General features: G+C 40.0%; 1 protein-coding gene and 1 long non-coding RNA gene across 2 annotated transcripts in view; one reads left to right on the top strand and one right to left on the bottom strand.

Moving 5' to 3' along the window:
* ACOXL (acyl-CoA oxidase like) overlaps window positions 1–19,649 on the bottom strand; it is a 405,131-nt gene that overhangs the window by 1,719 nt on the left and 383,763 nt on the right. The window lies entirely within an intron of this gene.
* On the top strand, window positions 1,155–18,297 carry LOC129030387 (uncharacterized). Its single transcript, XR_008500634.1, has 4 exons — window positions 1,155–1,223; window positions 2,440–2,599; window positions 14,549–14,728; window positions 15,491–18,297. It is a non-coding gene; the product is annotated as an uncharacterized LOC129030387 (long non-coding RNA).

Genomic DNA, 19,649 nt, shown 5'->3' with positions numbered 1-19,649 from the left:
CTTTCTTCTGATCTACACATTGTACTCCATTTTTCAAGTTTTCAGCCAGTGGTAAATTTGTTTCACTCCCCAAATCACAGTAAATCCCCAGGTTTTCATGGTTTATTTTTACTGGTTTAACAACATCACTTACACCAGCCCCACCTTTGCCCTCACATGGTGGTCATGTCTGAGCCGCACTGATGTTGTTAAGATGACAGTTTCCCTTGCAGCAGTCCAAAATGCCATTTCAGGTTTTCAGATTATTCCAGGTTTTCAGCGAGGTCCCAAGGAGGAGGGTGGGGGAAATAGGGGATGGGGGATATAGAGGGTAGGGATATGGTGGGGGAAGAGCATGAATTGTAATAGTCCAACAATACATCTTCCCTGAAAATGTGCTCTATTACATCAGTAATTTCTAATGAAAAACTTCATTCTTCACACACTGTGGTTAAGCATCATCAAATCAGTACTGAAAAGACCTTTGATCATATTTGCAAGATGCACTAAAATGAACTTTCACTGACCAAGATTTCAAAGTTTGTAATTAATACTCTTGAAAAATCCCTGACTAATCTGTCAACTCTCAATGTCTTTAACCACACAGTTCAAAACCATGAGGTGGCGTACACAGCCCCTAAACTTTCCATATATTGTCATATGATTATTCAAGATAATTTTCCCTTTGGGTTTGCATTATGAAACTCAACCAACTTTGGTAATATATTCACCGGTGGAGGAAATACAATGATTTGAATGAGTGTAAAATAGAGTATGGGTTTTATCTATCTAGTGCCAAATACAGAACGTAGGGCCAGAGGTAGGAATTAAATGAGGCAGATTTCAATATAAAGAAAACTTTTGAAAAATAAACTTGAAAAGGAACCCAATGGCTGGTGAAAAGGAGGGTTTCTTCACTCATAAATGTTCAGGGAGTGTCCCCTCCAATGGCACCCTAGAGAGGAAAAATGAACTGGCTGTGAAGAGGAGTTGACTGCCAAGATTCTTTCTAAATCTAAAGTTCTGGGGCAGTTTAAAATACTCCTTCTAGCCTTCTCCATTCTTCCTAGACTGCAACAGAAACCCCAGAATGATTATTGTCTCAATGGACGGATCCGGCATCATTCCTGTTAGTTACTGTTTGACTCTTAGTTATTGTTTGACTCTGATTCCAGGTACCCACCCACCTCTGTTCCTGGCTGTCAAGATGATAATAATAATTACCATCCTTTCATTCACAAACGGTGTGCTGGATTCCTACCCAGTGTTAGGTACAATTCTGGACTTTAGAGGTTTAATGGTACACACTACAGGAACAGGTCTCACATTGTGAAGCTGTGGAGGCGGTTTAAAAACTTTAAGAAATATATGATCTCTTTAATACAAAATAAACTTGAGTAGATAATATAGCATTGATTATTACACAGTTACAGTATTTTTATTACTGGGGGTATTTTTATAGGGGGCTGCGCAGTGTAAAGTTTAGTTTTGTTACCAAACATGCTTCCATACTATAAGCATAAAAATTGCACATACTGTAGGGGTCCTCTGCCCTGCCAGTTTATGACCCATTTATGCTGGACAAAGTACTTCAAGCTTACCCATATCTTTACAAAGAAAATTCACCAGCTTTTGAAAAAGACAAATGAATAGGTATACTTTAAAAATAAAAAAGTATGAACAAGTTATAGGTTCTTGCAAAAAAATTTTTTAAGGTCAAACCTAAACATGGGCACTATTGCTCTACAAGCAATAAGAAGGTACAATCCAATAGAAATAGCCAGTGAGTGGAATTTGAGAATATCTGCTTTAAAGAAAGCAGAAGCACTCAGCCCTCAAGGGATGACACTGTGTTTGACTATATTAATATGTATATTTGGGAGTGAGGGAAAAATTGTAACATCAGTTTGGCTTCCCACCTCCATCTAGTTGCAGTACTCAATTTATTTTTCTGCTCTTTTTGACTCTCCCTATAGTTTCCTTATTTCAGTTGGGAGAGTAGGATGGCGAGGGATGGGCAGTGACTAAGCTTTGCAGTCCTCTGAACAAACCATATTTTCCCAGCATGGCGTGGTGTTAGTCCTACAATAGATGTTCAGGGTGGGAAGTGCCCAGTGCACTTGGAGGGACACCCCAGCTATTCCTAGGACTCCATGCAGAAGGTTTTCCTGCCTCTTCCCATATGCCTAACCCCTGTTCTCAGCATAAGATGACCACATGCTGTTTTATGTGAAAAATCCCTTACCCAAAGTTGAAATGTCCCTTCATTAGCCCCTTTCTTGTCTGGCTACCTTGGTAGAGTCTTTTTCTCCATCCCTTTAATCTGGGCTGAGTTATGACTTGCTTTGCCAATAGAATATGGGGAACATGTCACTGTGTGATTTCCAGAGCTTAGGCCTTAAGAAGCTTTGAATCCCCCATTATCACTCTCCTATAACCGTGAGAACACCTGCTGTGCAGAAGCCCAGTCTAGCCTGCTGGAGGACAAAAGGCCACATAGAGATGGACCAAGGTGCCTTGGCCAACAGCCAGCACCCACTGCCAGATATGAGAGAGAGGCCATCTTGGACATCCTAGTCCTGTTGAACTCAGATGACTGCAGCCACAGGAGTGATCCCAGGTAACACTAGCCAAAGAACTGTCCAGGCTGCCTGCCCACAGAATAAGTATCAGTCATTATCACCGATTAATGCACAGAAATAGAAACTTTTAACCTGACTAAGCAAAACAACAAATAAACTTGCTATAAGGCACCAATTCCACCTCCTTTCCAAAAAGAATCTCTATGCAGCCAACTCTTACTTTCTAAGGGATTGTTAGATATTGGTGAGCCATTAATGTAATTTCCTGTCCATTATTTTTCAGTTGACTTCATTTTAGGTTAACTAGATTTTGAGCTAGAAACTTTACAGGAAAGGGAACCTTAATCAACAAACATCTTTTAATCTAAAAGATGTGATGAGGGAATAAGAGTAAAGTGGTTGGTAAAATGAGGTTCTGTGCTACTTGTGGCTGTCATTTATCACCTTTGCTTCTGCTGTGACCATAACTGGCATTCTGGTAGGTGCCTCTGGCCACCTTTATTCCATACTTGTCTCATCCAACCCTAGTCCCCAGTCAACAATTCATAGCTTGTTACTCCAGCCTTTGCCAAGGATCCATCTCTGCTGTGCAGTATCTATGCTTTCCACATTCCATCCCGGAGGGCCAGGCAGGTAAAGGCAATGAGGTACAGAAGGGAGCTACTTAGCTGTCTTTGACTTGTCAGTCTGCTGTATCTCCAGCATCTTTATAACAATGCTATATGGCAACATATGGCACTTTACATATGTAACCAAGGTCTTCTGTGTTCTGCCCCATGCTGACATTTCCTGGACAACTACTGTGTGCCAGATTACAGAGGAGGGGTTTATGTTCACTGTCTTATTCAGTACTCATAACAACTCTATCAGGTATCAACCCATTTTACAGATGAGAAAACCAAGGCTTAAAGAATTTAAGTCACATACCTTGTAACTGATGCAACTAGAGTTTTAACCCAGGGCTTTTTTTTTCTAAAGCCTTGTCTACCCTTTTGCCTCCATCTTTTCCCCCAGTGCCTCACTGCTTCCAGTTGCTGGAGGATATGGGGTGCTGCACTGAGGAAATGCCTCCACCACTGTGGCAGACGTGTGACCCTTGATGTTCTTCCTAAGTCAGAATCTGTATTCTGTGTGTGCCTAGTGTGGAGAACATGGATCTGCCCAGCCACACTGGCTCAGATTCTCTGAGAGGACCAGGGCAGTAACGGTGCCCAGGAGTACTCTATGATGTTGCCACCAGAGGAAGGTGCCAAGGATATCGGCTTCAGAGCCAGCTACCACGTGAAAAGGCCAGCTTGATGACCTAGAAGGACCTTTTCCTGCAGAAGGACAAGGCTTCAACTCTGTTCTGGATTCTCCTTCAGTAAATTGGGAGTGCTCTTCCACACTGGTCAACAGGCCCTCCCTGCTCCTTTGGATCACCACCTTAAATTAAGTCAAACACAATTCAAGTGCCTTCAAAAGAGCAGCACATGGACTGGTAAATCGTGACTGGTGAAAATGGGCACAATCAAGTAGTTAACCTGCACCTATTCTCACTTTTTGCAGACTTCCAAACTCACTGAATGCACAGAGACCTTGGCCTGGCTTATCTCCTCCTCGCTCACTTATCCTGAAGAATTGCTTTCCCTTTAGACAAACATTCTGTAAAGGATCAGATGGTAGGTCTGTGGCAGCTAATTTCCCATCTTAGTACTTATGCCTGACTAAGCAGTCAATGAAAGAAAAATAAACCTGAAACACTCACACGAGGCATAATCTCATAGCGTGTGCTGTGATTCTACTTCTCTCAATTTACCCAACAACTACTAGAAAGGGAAGCTCCATTCCTGTTTTCATTGCCCACTGGCTGGCTCCTCCAGGGAGGGTCAGACCTTAGCTTGGTGCATCTCCTGGTCCCAGCAACACATACATTCTCATTGGTTTTCTCTACAACCAAGTTTCTTTAGCATAAAATGACATTCCACGGGTCTATTAAATAATCAGAACTCCAGCTAATATTTTCTCTGAATCAATTTAAATTATATTTTATGTTGATTTGTTCTTTCAGTTGATAAACAATATTTAGCATAATCTGAAATGTTAGAATAGAGAAACTGCCTTCCTTACCAAACAACAACAAAATCACTTTTTTTAGCCTCACTAAATAATTAAACTTGAAGAAAATTTACCTTTAAAATATCCTTTCTATTGCAATTTTCTTCAACTAAAGAGTACACAATTTGGCTGTTTACTAAGTATTATTGACAATGTCCACTTCAGTAGAGAAAAAGGGCTCTGAACTCTGACATTGCCACTTCCAAGCCATACTACCTTCCTTATCTCTAAGATGGAAGGATTTAGTAAACTTGGCGCAGGTTGATTATTTATAAATATTATTGTTATTATCATGGGTTCTCTAGTTAGTAATAAATACAATTTCTTTCTAACTCTGGCATTTCCATGACAAAGTTTGCTTAATCATCATTACCTAAAACAAGAATGCTGAGACAGAGGCATCAACATTAACCACTTAATAAGAACTTCTGACATTTATTCATACTGCTACTGATTCATAAGAGGAAAAGTTTAAAAAGAAGACAAGTGCATATACCTTTCCCTTTAGAATACAGGAAACCATATAAAAGTTTTGGCAATGGAATTAAAGTAACCACAATGCTGCTCATAGTAGCATTTTCTACAGACAAAGGCATTTACATGAAACAAGAAGGAATATTCAATTAGGTAGTTGTAATAAAGCTGGAGTATTAGCTGCACACTTCTCATATAAAAAATAATGGCATCACAGGGGCTCATGCCTGTAATTTCAGCATTTTGGGAGGCCGAGGCGGGTGGATTGCTTGAGCTCAGGAGTTTGAGACAAGTCTGGGCAACGTGGTGAAACCCCATCTCTACAAAAAATACAAAAACTAGCCGAGAGTGGTGGCTCATGCCTATAGTCCCAGCTACTCAGGAGGCTGATGCGGGTGGATTGCTTGAGCCCAGGAGGTGGAGGTTGCAGTAAGCCAAGATCATGCACTGCACTCCAACCTGGGTGACAGAGTAAGATCCTGTTTCAAAAAAAAAAAAACTTAATCAACTGATAGTTTAGTCTTGTAAGTACCAACCCAAAGAAATGTAAACACACTCAAGAAGGAATAATCTTCAGTCAAAAATTTTCAAGAGGCAAAATCCCCACAAACTGCCAAAACTAAAAATACAATAAGAGTCCAAAGTTATTATGGAGAAATTCTGTGTAAGTGGGTCCTGGAATATTCAACTTCATTGTCCCAAATGATCTGAAAATCAACTGGGAGGGCTCCTAGTTAAAATGTAGATAGATTCAAGAGAATGTTGCTCCATGGTTACAAACTGAAGAATCTGAACAAAGTAAAAATCAGATGTTTTATGGGGCTACTGAAAAGCACTATACATAAGAAAGTAACATTAATGAAGTGATTTCAGAGAGATGAGCTCTTTCTTGGTAAGCCAACATCCACAGAAGCTTCCACACATGGGGTAGGTGCCTGTTTTGGGGATAGGTGGACAGAAGACTGGGCCTAACAGAGATGGAGAGACTTTGAAGGGATGAGAAAAATGGCCAGATGGACTGGAATTGGGAAGAACTGCTAGCACAAAAACAAACGCTTGGCCTAGCGATTCTTTACCCTTAACCCAGAATTTTGCTATGAAAGCAGCAGTTCATGGAAACTGAAAAGCAGAGGACATTTGCATGGTCCCATGCATCCTTATGGTGCATAGACTTTGGAGCTGCGCTGGAGTTCAACCCAAAGGTGAATCAAAGATATCTGAAACTGTAGTTCACCATTTTCACAGCTCAAACTCTGAAAGAATAAAAAGGGGAGTGTGATGGGGTGGGTGGACTAAGCACAGTGAACTCAGTCTAAGTAAAGCAGTTCCTGCTCAACCTGACTCTAGGAGGAATCTTAATGGCTAGTACCTGACCCTAACCACCAGTAAAAAGAAAGGAAAATAAACAAAAGAAAGTGAAATCTGTTATAGACAATGTTTGAAGTACAATAATAAGTTATTAGACCTGCAAAGAAGCAGGAAAATGTGACCCCAAATCTAAAGAAAGCACAATCAGTAAAAGCAGACTTAGAGATGACCAGTTACCAGAATTAATGGACAGATTTAAAAACAACTATTATAAATGTGTTCAAGAATTTACAAGGAGAAGGCCAGGCACGGTGGCTCATGCTTGTAATCCCACACTTTGGGAAACTGAGGCGGGTGGATTGCTTGAAGCCTGGAGTTCGAGACCAGCCTGACCAACACAGTGAAACCTTGTCTCTACTAAAAATACAAAAATTAGCCAGACATGGTGGTGCGTGTCTGTAATCCCAGCTACTTGGGAGGCTGAGACACAAGAATTGCTTGAACCTGGGAGGCAGAAGTTGCAATGAGCCAAGATCATGCCACTGCACTCCAGCCTGGGTGAAAGAGCGAGACTGTCTCAAAAAAAAAAAAAAAAAAAAAATTAGAAGGAGAAAAATGGATATAACAGATTAACATGGGATATTTTATGAGATAAATGTAACTCCTAAGAAAGAATGAAAGGAAAATTCTAGATCTCAAAAATGGGATATTTGAGATAAAAATTCACCAATGAGTTTAACAGCAGAGTGAGTATTGAGGAACAAAAATCAATAATCTTGAAAACAGATTCATAGAAATTATTCCAAATGGGGCAAAGAGAAAAAAAATGAACAGGCCATCAGTACCATGTGGGAATATACTGGCAATCTAATATACATGCCATTGGAATCTCAGAAGTCAGAAAGAATGAGACATAAAATACTTGAAGATGTAATGGTTGAAATGTTTCTAAATTTGATATAATAAAACATCTTCCACAAAAATATTCCTGACAATCTTATTCATAACATCAGTCCATAAACACCTTAAATGTCCATTAATAGGAGAATAAACTTTTTTTTCAATACAAACTGTGTTAATGAAAGAAAAAAGAAGTGAGTCTTAAGTCTTCAGTTATTTTTTCTTCCCACAGATGAGTATAAGTAACACTGCACCTTAATACCTATGGAATGATGCAGCTGAGGTCAGCTGGAGGTAACAAGGCCAGTTCCTGGAGACTCTGATTAGGTGAGTTCTAGAGAGATGAGCATTTGGGAGGAGAGAGGGGCTGGGCCTATACAATGAAATACTACTCAGCAAAAATAAACAAATTAATTTAAAAAAGGAATGAATCACCAAATATCTCAGAAACATTATACTGAGCAAAAGAAACATACACCTATCTGCTTCCATTCCTACGAAGCTCTGGAGCAGACAAACTGAGCTCTTGTAATAAAGTTAGAAACTCAGGGGTCAGGGTGAGGAATTGATGGAAAAGTGTCTGAGAGAAATTTATTGGGTGATGGACACTTTCTTTAACATGACTGAGATCTGCATTATACAGTCTGCTATTTGTCAAAACTCGCTGAACTGCACCATTAAGATTTGTGCACTTCGGCCGGGCGCGGTGGCTCACGCCTATAATCCCAGCACTTTGGAAGGCCAAGGCGGGTGGTATCACCTGAGGTCAGGAGTTCGAGACCAGCCTGACCAATATGGAGAAACCCTGTCTCTACTAATAGGCGTGGTGGCACGTGCCTGTAATCCCCGCTACTTGGGAGGCTGAGGCAGGAGAATCGCTTGAACCTGGGAGGCAGAGGCTGAGGTGAGCCAAGATTGTCCCATTGCACTCCAGCCTGGGCAGCAAGAGCAAAACTGTCTCAAAAAAACAAAAAACAAAAAACAAAAAAAGATTCGTGCACTTCAATGTATATAAATAGACCTCTATTTTTAAAATTAAAAGAAAAATAAAGGTAAACAAAGCAATTTGGGGGGAACCAACATGAGATTGCCAACTTATCTCTTTTGTCAAGTAAGGATAACAAAAAAGAACTGTCTATGATTATTATTTTATTTAAAGGGTAACTTTCAGCACCTAAAATATAGGGAGAATATAATAATATAATCTCTTAAAGAAAACTTATCTTGCATTATGAAAAACCTGATACATTTTATTTTCCTAATTTTGCCATAGAAAGGTCAACTCTTTCCCTAGGAAAATTCCTGGCTTAGACTTATAGGAATCAAGATTGAATGGTTCTCAAGCCAGCAAAGATTAGAAAGGATTCTTTACATAAAGTCAAGTAAGTACTGCTGCTGGAAGAAACAGTTGAAGGCAGACTTCTTATGAGGACAGAGGGATTGGGGTGGTTCTAGTCAAATGGGGCTCAAAAAATTGAAGTTCCATGGAGAACACTGATCTGGGGCGAAATGAACTCAGAAAGCTCTCCAGTTCTTTCAGATACCATTTTCTCTTCTCAAAAACTGTAGTCAAAGGCTGGGCGTGGTGACTCACACCTGTAATCCTAACACTTTGGGAAGCCGAGGCGGGCAGATCACATGAGGTCGGGAGTCCGAGACCAGCATGACCAGCATGACCAACATGGAGAAACCCTGTCTCTACTAGAAATACAAAATTAGCTGGGCGTGGAGGCACATGCCTGTAATCCCAGCTACTTGGGAGACTGAGGCAGGAGAATCGCTTGAATCCAGGAGGCAGAGGTTGCGGTGAGCCGAGATCATGCCATTGCACTCCAGCCTGGGCAACAAGAGCAAAAACTCCGTCTCAAAACAAACAAACAAACAAACAAAAACCCTACAACAACAACAACAAAAATGTAGTTAAAGTCACTTCTAAGAAGATGGATATGTTTTTTCCTATTTCTCCTACTAAGTACAACTGAATCCTTGGATATTATATATAAAACAAATCTCAGAAGATTCTGAAAGGTGAAGAGAAATCAGGCTATCTAGGAAGCATAGGATTCAAGGAATGACACAGTGGTGAATTCCTTGCATTTTCTTTTTGCCTCATATATCCCACACTGGAGCTAAAAAAAGCTGGCAACCTGAAACCACCAACAGATGTACACAAAAATCCTAACAAAAGCCTAGTTTGAACAAACCGTGCATTCCATGCCCCCAACCCCTGCCATGGTTCTAAAGGCTAAATGGGGGAGCTTACTCTTACAGCTACAACACGCTATAGTGAGGTGCCCACCATGGTGTCAGTGGAGACCACATGGGGAGCTGGTACCTCCACCTCAACCTGGCAGTACAGAGGCATCCTTCCCTTTACCAGATGGGGTGCTGTCAGAGAAGGCCTAGTGGGAGTCAAGACTTAGTCATCACATGGCGGTAACAAAGTCACTGCCAGTGTGAGTAAAGACCCTTTAGGGAACAGTAATGTGGCTTTCCTGCCCTCCCCATTAGTGAGATGTCAGTGGAGGCCTAGTTAGTAACTAAAACTCCCACTTCCACCCAGAAATAACAAGGAGTCCCCAGCCCTTTGGATGTCAATAGAGACTAAGTAGAGAACCTAGACTACTATCCCTATAAGGCAGTAATAACAGTGTTAGAGGAAACCAGCTAAAACAGAAGATTTAAGGAAGATCCAGAGTTTAATAATTTAATATCCAAAATGTTCATGTTTCAACCAAAAGTCACTTCCTATCAAGAACCAGGAAGATGTCAAACTGGGTGAAAAAAGACAATCAATTGATGTCAATGCCAACATGACAGAGATGGTGGGATTATCTGACAAAGTTTTTAAAGCAGTCATTATAAAAATGTTTCAATGAGCAATTATAAACACACTTGAAATCAATGAAAAAAAAGAAAGTTGCAGCAAAGAAACAGAAAATCTTAGCAATGGAAAAGCAGATACAAAGGAGCCCAAATAGAAATTTTAGAACTGAAAAGTACAATGACCCAAATTAAAAACTCAGTGGATGGTTTTGACAGCAAAATGGAGGGGACAGTGGAAGGAATTGGTGAACTGAAAGATGGCACAATAAAATTACTGAATCTCAATAATAGACAGAAAATGGACTGAATATATAATGAACAGAGGGGTCAGGAACCTGTGTAATTATTTTTAAAAAATGATTTAACCTAAGTGTCATCAGTGTTCTGAAAAGAGAAGAGGAAGTGGGCTGGGCAGAAAAGTACTTGAAAAAATGGCTGAACACTCCCCAGATTTGGCAAAAGAGATAAGGCAACAAATTCAAGAAGCTGAGCCCACCCCAAACAGCATAAATCCAAAGAAATTTATTCAAAGGTACATCATAAATCGTTTTTAATCTTAAAAGCAGAGAAAGAGAAAGGACATTTTACTTACAAGGGAGAAAAAAACAATTGGCAGCAGATTTTCGTTAGAAACCATGGAAGTCAGAAATGTGTTCAGGTGCTAAAAGAAAAGAATTGTCAACACAGAATCTTTTATCAAGTGAAATACTATCTCTATTTGCAGATTACGTATTTGTCTATATGGCAAATTCCAAGGAATCTATAAGAACTTCTAGATTTAACAAGTTGAGCAAGATCATAGGATAAAAGATCAACATATAAAAATAGTTTTTTTCCATATAATAGTAATGGATATGCAGACACTAAAATTAAATATGCAATACCATTTACAATCATAGATGTAATCCAACAAAGCATGTAGAAGACTAGGACTTGTGTGCTGAACACAGTAAAATGCTGATGAAATAAATCAGTGTAGATCTATATAAGTAGAGAGACATACCATATTCATAGACTGGAAGATTCAGCACGATAAGATGAAATTTCTCCTCAAATTAACTTACAGGTTTAATGCAATACCTATCAAAATCTCAGAAAGATTTGTTGTAAATATAGGCAAGATTATCCTAAAATTTCTATAAAAAGGCAAAGGAATTAGAATAGCTAAAGTGATTTTGTAAAATAATAAAGAGGTGGAATCAAACTACCACACTTCAAGACTTATGTAACTATATTAATTAAGACTACGTGGTATTGGTGAAGGGATAGACACATAGATGCATAGATAAAGTAGGAAAATGCAGAAACAGAACCATACAAATACAACCAACTAATTTTTAAAGGTGTTAAAGCAATTTAACATGGGAAATAGAGCCTTTTCAACTACTAGTATTGGAGCAATTGGACATTGGTACACCAAAAAACCAACAAGCAAAAAGGAATCTCAACCTAAGTTTCCTACCTTATATAAAAAGTAACTAAAAATGGATCATGGCTCCATGAAAAATGTAAAAGTATACAACTTTTAGATAAAGCCCATAGGATAGTATCTTCAGGATCTAGGAATAGGTGAAAAGTTTTTAGACTTGACAGTAAAAGTACATTACAGTCCATAAAAGGAAAAATGGATAAATTAGACTTTATTAAATTAAAAACTTTTGCTCTATTGAAGACCATATTAAAAGAATAAGAAGGCAAGCAATAAATTAGAAAATATTTGCAAGCTACATATCTGACAAAGGACTAGTATTTAGAACATATAAACAGTTTAAAAAAATAACAATCCAATTAGAAATGGGCAAACGAAGTGAACAAACTTTTCAACAAAGAGAACATCCAGATGGCAAATAAGCATATGAAAAGATACTCAACATCATTAGCCATTAAGTAAATGCAAACTAAAGCTACAATGAAATATACTACATACATATCAGAATGGCTAACATAGAAAGTAATGACAACACCAAATGCTAGTGAGGATGTGAAGAGACTGGATCACTTCTACACTGATGGTGGGAATGTAAAATGTTACAGCCACTCTAAAAAAAGTTTGGCAATTTCTTAAAAATGTCAACATGCACCTACCATGCGACCCAGCAATGGAACCCCTGAACATCTACTACAGAGAAATTAAAACCTATATTCACACAAAATCCTGTATGGGAAAATGAAATTTATTTTATTTATTCTATTCCTAAATGTCAGAAGCTAAAAACAATCCACATATCCTTCAATGTGTGAGTGGTTCAACAAACTGCAGTCCATCTGTAGTGTGGAATATTACTTAGCAATAAAAAGGAAGAGACCATTGATACGTGCGACCACCTGAATGAATCTTCAGAAAATTATGCTGGGTGAAAAAAGCCAATTCCAAAGGTTGCATATTATGTGATTTCATTTATACAACATTCCTGAAATGACAAAATTACAAACATGGAGAACAGCTTAGTAGTCACCTGGGATTAAAGAGAGGGTAAAGGAAGGGAAGAGGGTGTGGCTATAGGAGCCACAAGTGGTGACAAAAATGCTCTATATCTTCACGGTATCAATGTCATTGTATCAAAACCCTGGGTGTGATATTGTAAAGCTATAGTTGTACAAGATGTTGCCAATGGGGGAAACTAAGTAAAGGGACATGAAATCTCTGCATTATTGTGAATTTATGGTTCTCTCAAAAAAGACCTTCATTAAAAAAAAAAAAACAAAAAAAATCACAGAATAACTTTCAAGTTAGGTTTTAACAAAAATGTTTTATATAAGCACCAGGAGATTATTTTTTCTGTTTCCTTTTATGCTTTTTAGGTGAAGCATAATAGGTATATAGCAGCTTGCTAAATTATCACAAAAGGAACTCACTCATGGAACCACTATGCAGATTAATAGGACACCTGCATCCCCAAAGTCCCGAAAAAGTCATACACTTGAACTGGACATTTTTACTTATGTTGTCTCAGCAATAGCCAATTAGGTTAATGGAATCAATGCCTAGTGGTTCAAGGCCACAATCTGTCATGTGAATGACTAGCTGTCCAGGAAAGGAAGATGCAAAGAGTCTTTAATTTCCTTCCACAGACGTATCGGCTCTCACAAGTTAAGTCCTGTCCCGTCTCCGTGTCTTAAAATGCGGTCACCCCTATATGCTTTTTTTTTTTTTTTTTTTTTTTGAGACAGAGTCTAGCTCTGTCTCCTAGGCTGGAATGCAGTGGCACGATCTTGGCTCACTGCAACCCCCATTTCCCAGGTTCAAGCGATTCTCATGCCTCAGCCTCCCTAGGAGCTGGGATTACAGGCGCATGCCACCATGCCTGGCTAATTTTTCATGTTTTCTTCAGTAGAGACAGGGTTTTACCATGTTGGCCAGGCTGGTCTTGAACTCCTGGCCTCAAGTGATCTGCCCTCCTCAGCCTCCCAAAGGGCTGGGATTACAGGTGTGAGCCACAGCGCTTGGCCACTATGTGCTATCTTTTAATGGTTACTAAGTACCAAACACTTTGAGTCCCCCAGAGAAGGGAAGAGAAGTGAAATGGAACAGGCCACAGCAATGTCTCGCCTGTAAAATCAAAGGGAAAAGGTAACTTACCATCAGAAAAATGAAAAGCAACTACAAACACATTTTACACTATAAAAATTATTGATTTCTAGCTAGAATATTAATTTATACAAAAATGGATATACTAGGGGTCATTTCTGTTTCAAGTTCAGTAATTTATTTAAATTCCCTGGAATCATAATAAAATCCACTATCCTTAACTGCACTACTGGAGTCTGATTGGACTCAGATGAGTCTCATCTCCTGAGAGGTCTTTTTTTTTGTGCAACATGGCTATTCTTAGGTACAAGTTTCACCAGTTGGAAATTCTCACTGTGCATCCTGGACCGAGGGTATGAACCCAAAGACACTCACAGAGAAGGGCACCCAATTTCCCAGCGCTTTAAGCATCTCCCCAAGGAGACCAGGACAATGCAGCTGCCAGAGAAACTCAGAGGCTGGAGCTCAGCAAAACAATTTGCCCTCTCTTGTGCTTATTAGTTACCCTTGAATGAAGAAAATAGAATGATCCCAGCTCAGTCTCCAGATACACAAAGCTGTACTGTGAGGCATAGCATGAGGGTTGACCAGGTGGCTGCCATGAGGAAACTGTGATTGCAGCGGGGTGACCTCAGGGTCCCTTTTACTGGCCAAACTGAAGAAACCAAATCCCATTTAGATTTTCTTAACCTGACTTGAATGGCCTGCATTTATAGGTTCAACAATGTATTCTATACCACTGAGGAGCATGCAAGGTCAGGAGCAGATGGAAGGGGGAAAGGAAAAGGGAGATTTTCCCGTCTCTTAGCAGGACACTGTTTGTACTCATATTTTCCCTATTTCCCTGTTTTAGAGTCTTTTGCACTGGGAGGAGAAGGTGGAGCAGGAGACACCCACATTCTAATTGGCCCCGGCTGTCTCCAAGAGGCGGTGAACCAGGAGTCCTACAGATGTGAAGCTAGGTTAAAACCAGTTCTGGGGATGCTTTCAAATCAAAGAGGATTTAAAAATATGACTCCCAGTTGCATTTCCGGTATGATCACTCCATTTCAATGTCATTTCAATAACATCCTCAACTCACTGACCACAGCCAGGGGCTGTCCCTTCCCACCCTGGCAGAGTAGGTCCCTGTGCTTACACCCCACGCCAGCTTCAGTCAGGATGACACAGCCAGAGGTTCTCACTGCCTTGAAGCCAAATCAGATGGGCCTTACTGGGTGGGGTGGGTGGGGTGAATGGGGTGGAGGTGAGGGAAACAGAGGTTTGTTGTTTTTTTTTTTCCCTCAAATTCATTACAGAGAAAAGCAAAAGTCTATGGGTAGGAGGTGAGTGACCGAGAAACCCCATCTCTCTTCCCCACTCCAATGAATGCTTTCAATATGCTGTGCCTAAACCTTAGTTCATGTTACATTCAATTCTAGCGTCTGAACGTGTCTCTTGATCCAGGTGGTCTGGGGAATGAGAAATAGAAGGATGGGAAATCTGAGTATTCATTAAAAAGAAACATTCAATGTGGCATGGAAAACAACCAACACCACATTTGTAGGAAGTTCAGGGCACATGTACTGTTTCTAAGCCCGGCGGGTATGGGTGTGGGGTATCTGTTTTTCTTGAAGTTCAGATTTGAGAAGGGCTAATATCTCAGCACCATCTTTGCAGCTTAGAACTCTCTCCTAATTTTTTTTTTGTGTATTCTTTAATCACAAGCCTTTGTGACACTAAGCAGTGACTGCATTTATACTTTATGCTTAGATTAAAATAGTAAACGAGTGTAATCCATCTTCTACATTCAAAGGAGCCAAGCAGCATCCTGGCTTGGGGGCCTGGTGTCTACCACACTTCTGCACATTCTTACTCCAAGCCACGTCTCCTGAGAATAAAGCAAGATGCCATTGGCAATGTCTACTCAGAACTACTTGAATGACTCATCAATCAACAGGCTTGAATGCTCTTCTTCCTCTATGATTCAACGGTTTGATTGACTGAACTGAAACTAAAACCCAAGCCCTAGTGGTCATTTTAGACTTGAGCAGATACAGTCAGAATCTCAATCACATGTCATCAACAGGCCCTCCTTGGCCTCCTTATTGCAGCTGGGCTCCTGAGCAGCTCTCCCTGACTCAGGGAGAAAACGAATGGCTCCTTTCAGTAGGGCAGACGAAGGCTGCTGGCTGATGCAACTGCTTCTGTGTCCACTTAACAGCAAGGGTGCAAAACAGGATTTGTGCTTGTGCTGGTGAATCTGGGCTTCACCTAGCAAATCAGGGGGACACCAAAATGAAAACAGCCTTAGAGGCATGGGAGAAAGCCTCAGGTGCACTAAGGTGCCAACAGAAACAAAGCATCTCGGAGTTGACAGTCCTGACTCAAATAGGACATTAAGGCAACATTTGGGTGAGAGTAGCAGCTATGGGTGTAAATATGATCAAATATGGGGGAGGTGTCCAGATTTCTCGGACATGGTTACAATCAGTATTAATTTTCTCTCTTAGTGAATGAGTTTTTGGTTTTTCAATACTGCTAATTTTACAGGCAATTCACTATGTTCCCTGGGAGGTGGAGTGGCCTTCCTCCCTGCTGTGCGTGGGTTACACAGCTCACCTCACGTCCCTGCAGGTCCTTCATCACCTGCATACTCGCATGATTCCATTATTTGAGCTCATGACAGGAAATAGAACCTGATTCAACATTTTGCTAAGTATTATTTTCACCACACTGAATAGGGTCCTTTTTTGATCTGCAACCCACAGCTGGGCTGTGGTTCTCTCAACACACATAGACTGAAAAGCTTCCTCCTGCATTGATTTCTCAGCATGGGCTGACCACATGTTCACAAGTACTTGTTCTTTTCCATATGTCCCAACGCAGGCAGGCACTGGCAGAGCAGGGCAGCTGTGTCCAGGAGTTCAGGGAGCAAAATAAGACTACTGTAACTTCAGTCAACTTCAAGGCATGGTGTAAAATAAAGTAACAGATTATTAGTCAAATAGCCATTTGCATTAAAATTCTCCACTTTAAGAAGCTGAGATCTTTGCTTTATTTTTAAAAAAGCAAAATGAAGTCAGTTTTAATGGAGATATACAATTGTTAACTGTTGGGTCATTTTAAAAGGCTTTCTTCCTTAAAATGAGTCTCAGCTGATAGCTACTCACTAATGCTGATAATTATCTGAAGCAAAATAATACAAATGTCTGGGTTAATGAAGACTGAAACAGGGTAATGCCTGGACACTAAATTTTCCAAGAACAAAGAACACAATTGTTCTCTACATACCCCTGCAAAAATGCTTAATGGCCAGGACACAGGAATCTTGTGTACTTAGAGACCTTGTTAGGATGGAGCCCTGGGGGCACCACCACTGGCCTTCGAGCCAAGGTCTCACAGAGAGGGCAGCAAGGGGGAGCAGCTCATCCTCCTCCCCAGCTGGGGAGACACTAGGACAGCAGGGGAGTGGAGTCCGAATCCTGCCATAGAAGCCCCAGCTTACTATTTGCTCACTGAGCAGCAAGTCAACCTCAGTTTCCCAGTGTCTACAGGGGAGTAACAGCTGTTCACACTAAAGGGTGCTTGCGAGGATGATATAAGAATCAATGTGGACCTGCTGTGACAACACTGAAGTTCCAGAGAAAAGAACGGGAGTTAGTTATCTGATTTGAAGGACTGTGGGGGATTGGAATTTTAAAAATAAACCTCAACCCAACTCCTCCTCTTGTGGGGCCTCGGTTGAACAACTGGGTACTTGCGCTGCCTTCTGAATATGTGGATGGATTTTGCCTGCTTTGGAGAAGCATGTGAACTCCTCAGGGCATCTAGTGCCCTAGAGTGTGCCAAAGGAACAAGGAGGACTACAAATGGGTGATGCCTGGAGCTTAACCCACCTCCATTTGGGATTCGGAGCCCTGGTTTCTGTGTTCAGCTAGAATCTTTGACAGTCATTTAATGTCTCTCTTTCTTAGTTTTACTCATTTGTTGAATGGGGATTACATTAGCCTTACTTTCCTTGACGGTCTTAATGAGAATGAAATGAGATGATTTTTAAGTATATATATGCATTTCTAATTTCCTTCAGACTGGAGCGTCAGTGTAAGTCCTGGGTGTTCTGGAAAGTTTTATTTATTTAGAAACAGTTTGGGCTGATTGCTATCTCCCTATGCTAACTTTTTGTTTTTTTAGTAAACTTTTTATTTTGGAATACTTTCAAATTTACAGAAAAGTTTCAAATATAACAAGAGTTCTCATTTGCCCTTCACCCAGTTTCCCCATAACTATGGCTCATTGTAAAAACTAGGAAACCAATACTAATGCATTACTAATAACTAAACTATAGACTTTTTTCAGATTTTACCAGTTTTTCTACTCATGTTCTTCTGTCCCAGGATTCAATACATGATATTGCATTGTATTTAGTTATCATGTCTCCTGAGTCTCTTCTGCTCTGTGATGGCTTCAGTCTTTTCTCGTCTTTCATGCATCATCAGTTTTAATGGGTACTAGGCAGGTATTATGGACAAGCTTGGCAAATCCACAGCCGATGGGCCACGAGGCCCAGGATAGCTTTGAATGTGGCCCAATACAAATTCATAAACTTTTTAAAAAACATTATGGGATGTTTTTGTGATTTTTAATTTTTTTTAGCTCGTCAGCTGTCATTAGTGTTAGTGTATTTTATGTGTGGCCCAAGACACCTCTTCTTCCAATGTGGCCCAGGAAAGCCGAAAGATTAGACACCACTGAATTGTAGACCGTTCCTCCATTTTGTTTTGTCTGATGTGTTTTCTCATGCTTAGATTTGGGTTATGGGTTTCAGGGAAGAGGGAAGTGTTCTTTTCATCATATCACACCACAGAGTACATGCTATCAACATGAAGTATCACTGGTGATATGTACCTTAATCATTTGATATGTACCTTAATCACTTGGTTAGGATCTACCAGGTTTCTCCATTGTAAAATAAGTATTTCTCTCTTCCATAATCTATTCTTTAAAATAAAAGCAAGTTGCTAAAGTCCAACCCACACTAAAGAGAAGGGGAATTAAGCTTTACCTCCTGGAGGGAGGAATACCTACAAATATTATTTGGGATTCTTCTGCAAGGAATATTTGTCTTGCCCCCATTTATTTATTTGCTTAATCATTTATTCATATCATTATGGACTTAGGCTTAATTGCTATATACTTGGAGTTATAACCCAATATTACATTATTTTTGTTGCTCAAATTGTTCTAGCCTTGGCCACTGGGAAGGAGCTCTTTCAGTTGGCTCCTTCCTGTGTCCCTGGAACATACTGCCATCACCACAAGCTTTTGTTTGTTTGTTTTTCAAGGACTTTCTTACTTTCTGACACCAGAATATGCTCCAGGCTCATCTTGTGCATTCACTGGCCAGCCCTAAAATCAGCTATTTCTCCAAGAGCCCTGGTTCTTTTTATTGGAGGATGGTGCTAGAAATCAAGAACTGGTTGCTGGATGTGGTTGTTGTTCTGATGGTGATTTTTATCCAAATAAAATAAATGAAAATGTTTGCAGTCAGAGAGATAGGAGTTTTTACTAGCTGTGTTACTTTGAGTGAGTTACTTGGCCACTTTGGGCCTTAGTTTTCTCATCTATGTGTAAGAGTAATGAAAATTTTTCACCGGGTTGTTGTGGGGTCATATAGAATAACATTGAAGCAACTTTCTATTTCTGAGAACAGGGGGCTAGATTTTTTTTTTCCAACTTTTCTGCAGAAAACAACCAAAATATTTGAAGAAAATACAGGAAACATCTTCAAAGCATCAATGATCTGACAAAACAATAAAGCCAAAATTTATGGGAAAATGGGAACCCAGAGAAATAAACAAGTCAGAAAATTGCATTTTCCCGGAAGGTGTTTGCCATTTTTCTGAATTTTCACTGACAGCTTTATGGTGGTCAGGGAGGTGATAGAAGGTAATAATAGTAAAAAATCAGGGTCA

This window comes from Pongo pygmaeus, chromosome 12 (genome assembly GCF_028885625.2).
Source record: "Pongo pygmaeus isolate AG05252 chromosome 12, NHGRI_mPonPyg2-v2.0_pri, whole genome shotgun sequence".
In the NCBI taxonomy this organism is placed as follows: Eukaryota; Metazoa; Chordata; class Mammalia; order Primates; family Hominidae; genus Pongo; species Pongo pygmaeus.
The sequence above is the reverse complement of the archived record's forward strand: the minus strand, read 5'-3'. Positions and strand labels throughout refer to the sequence as shown.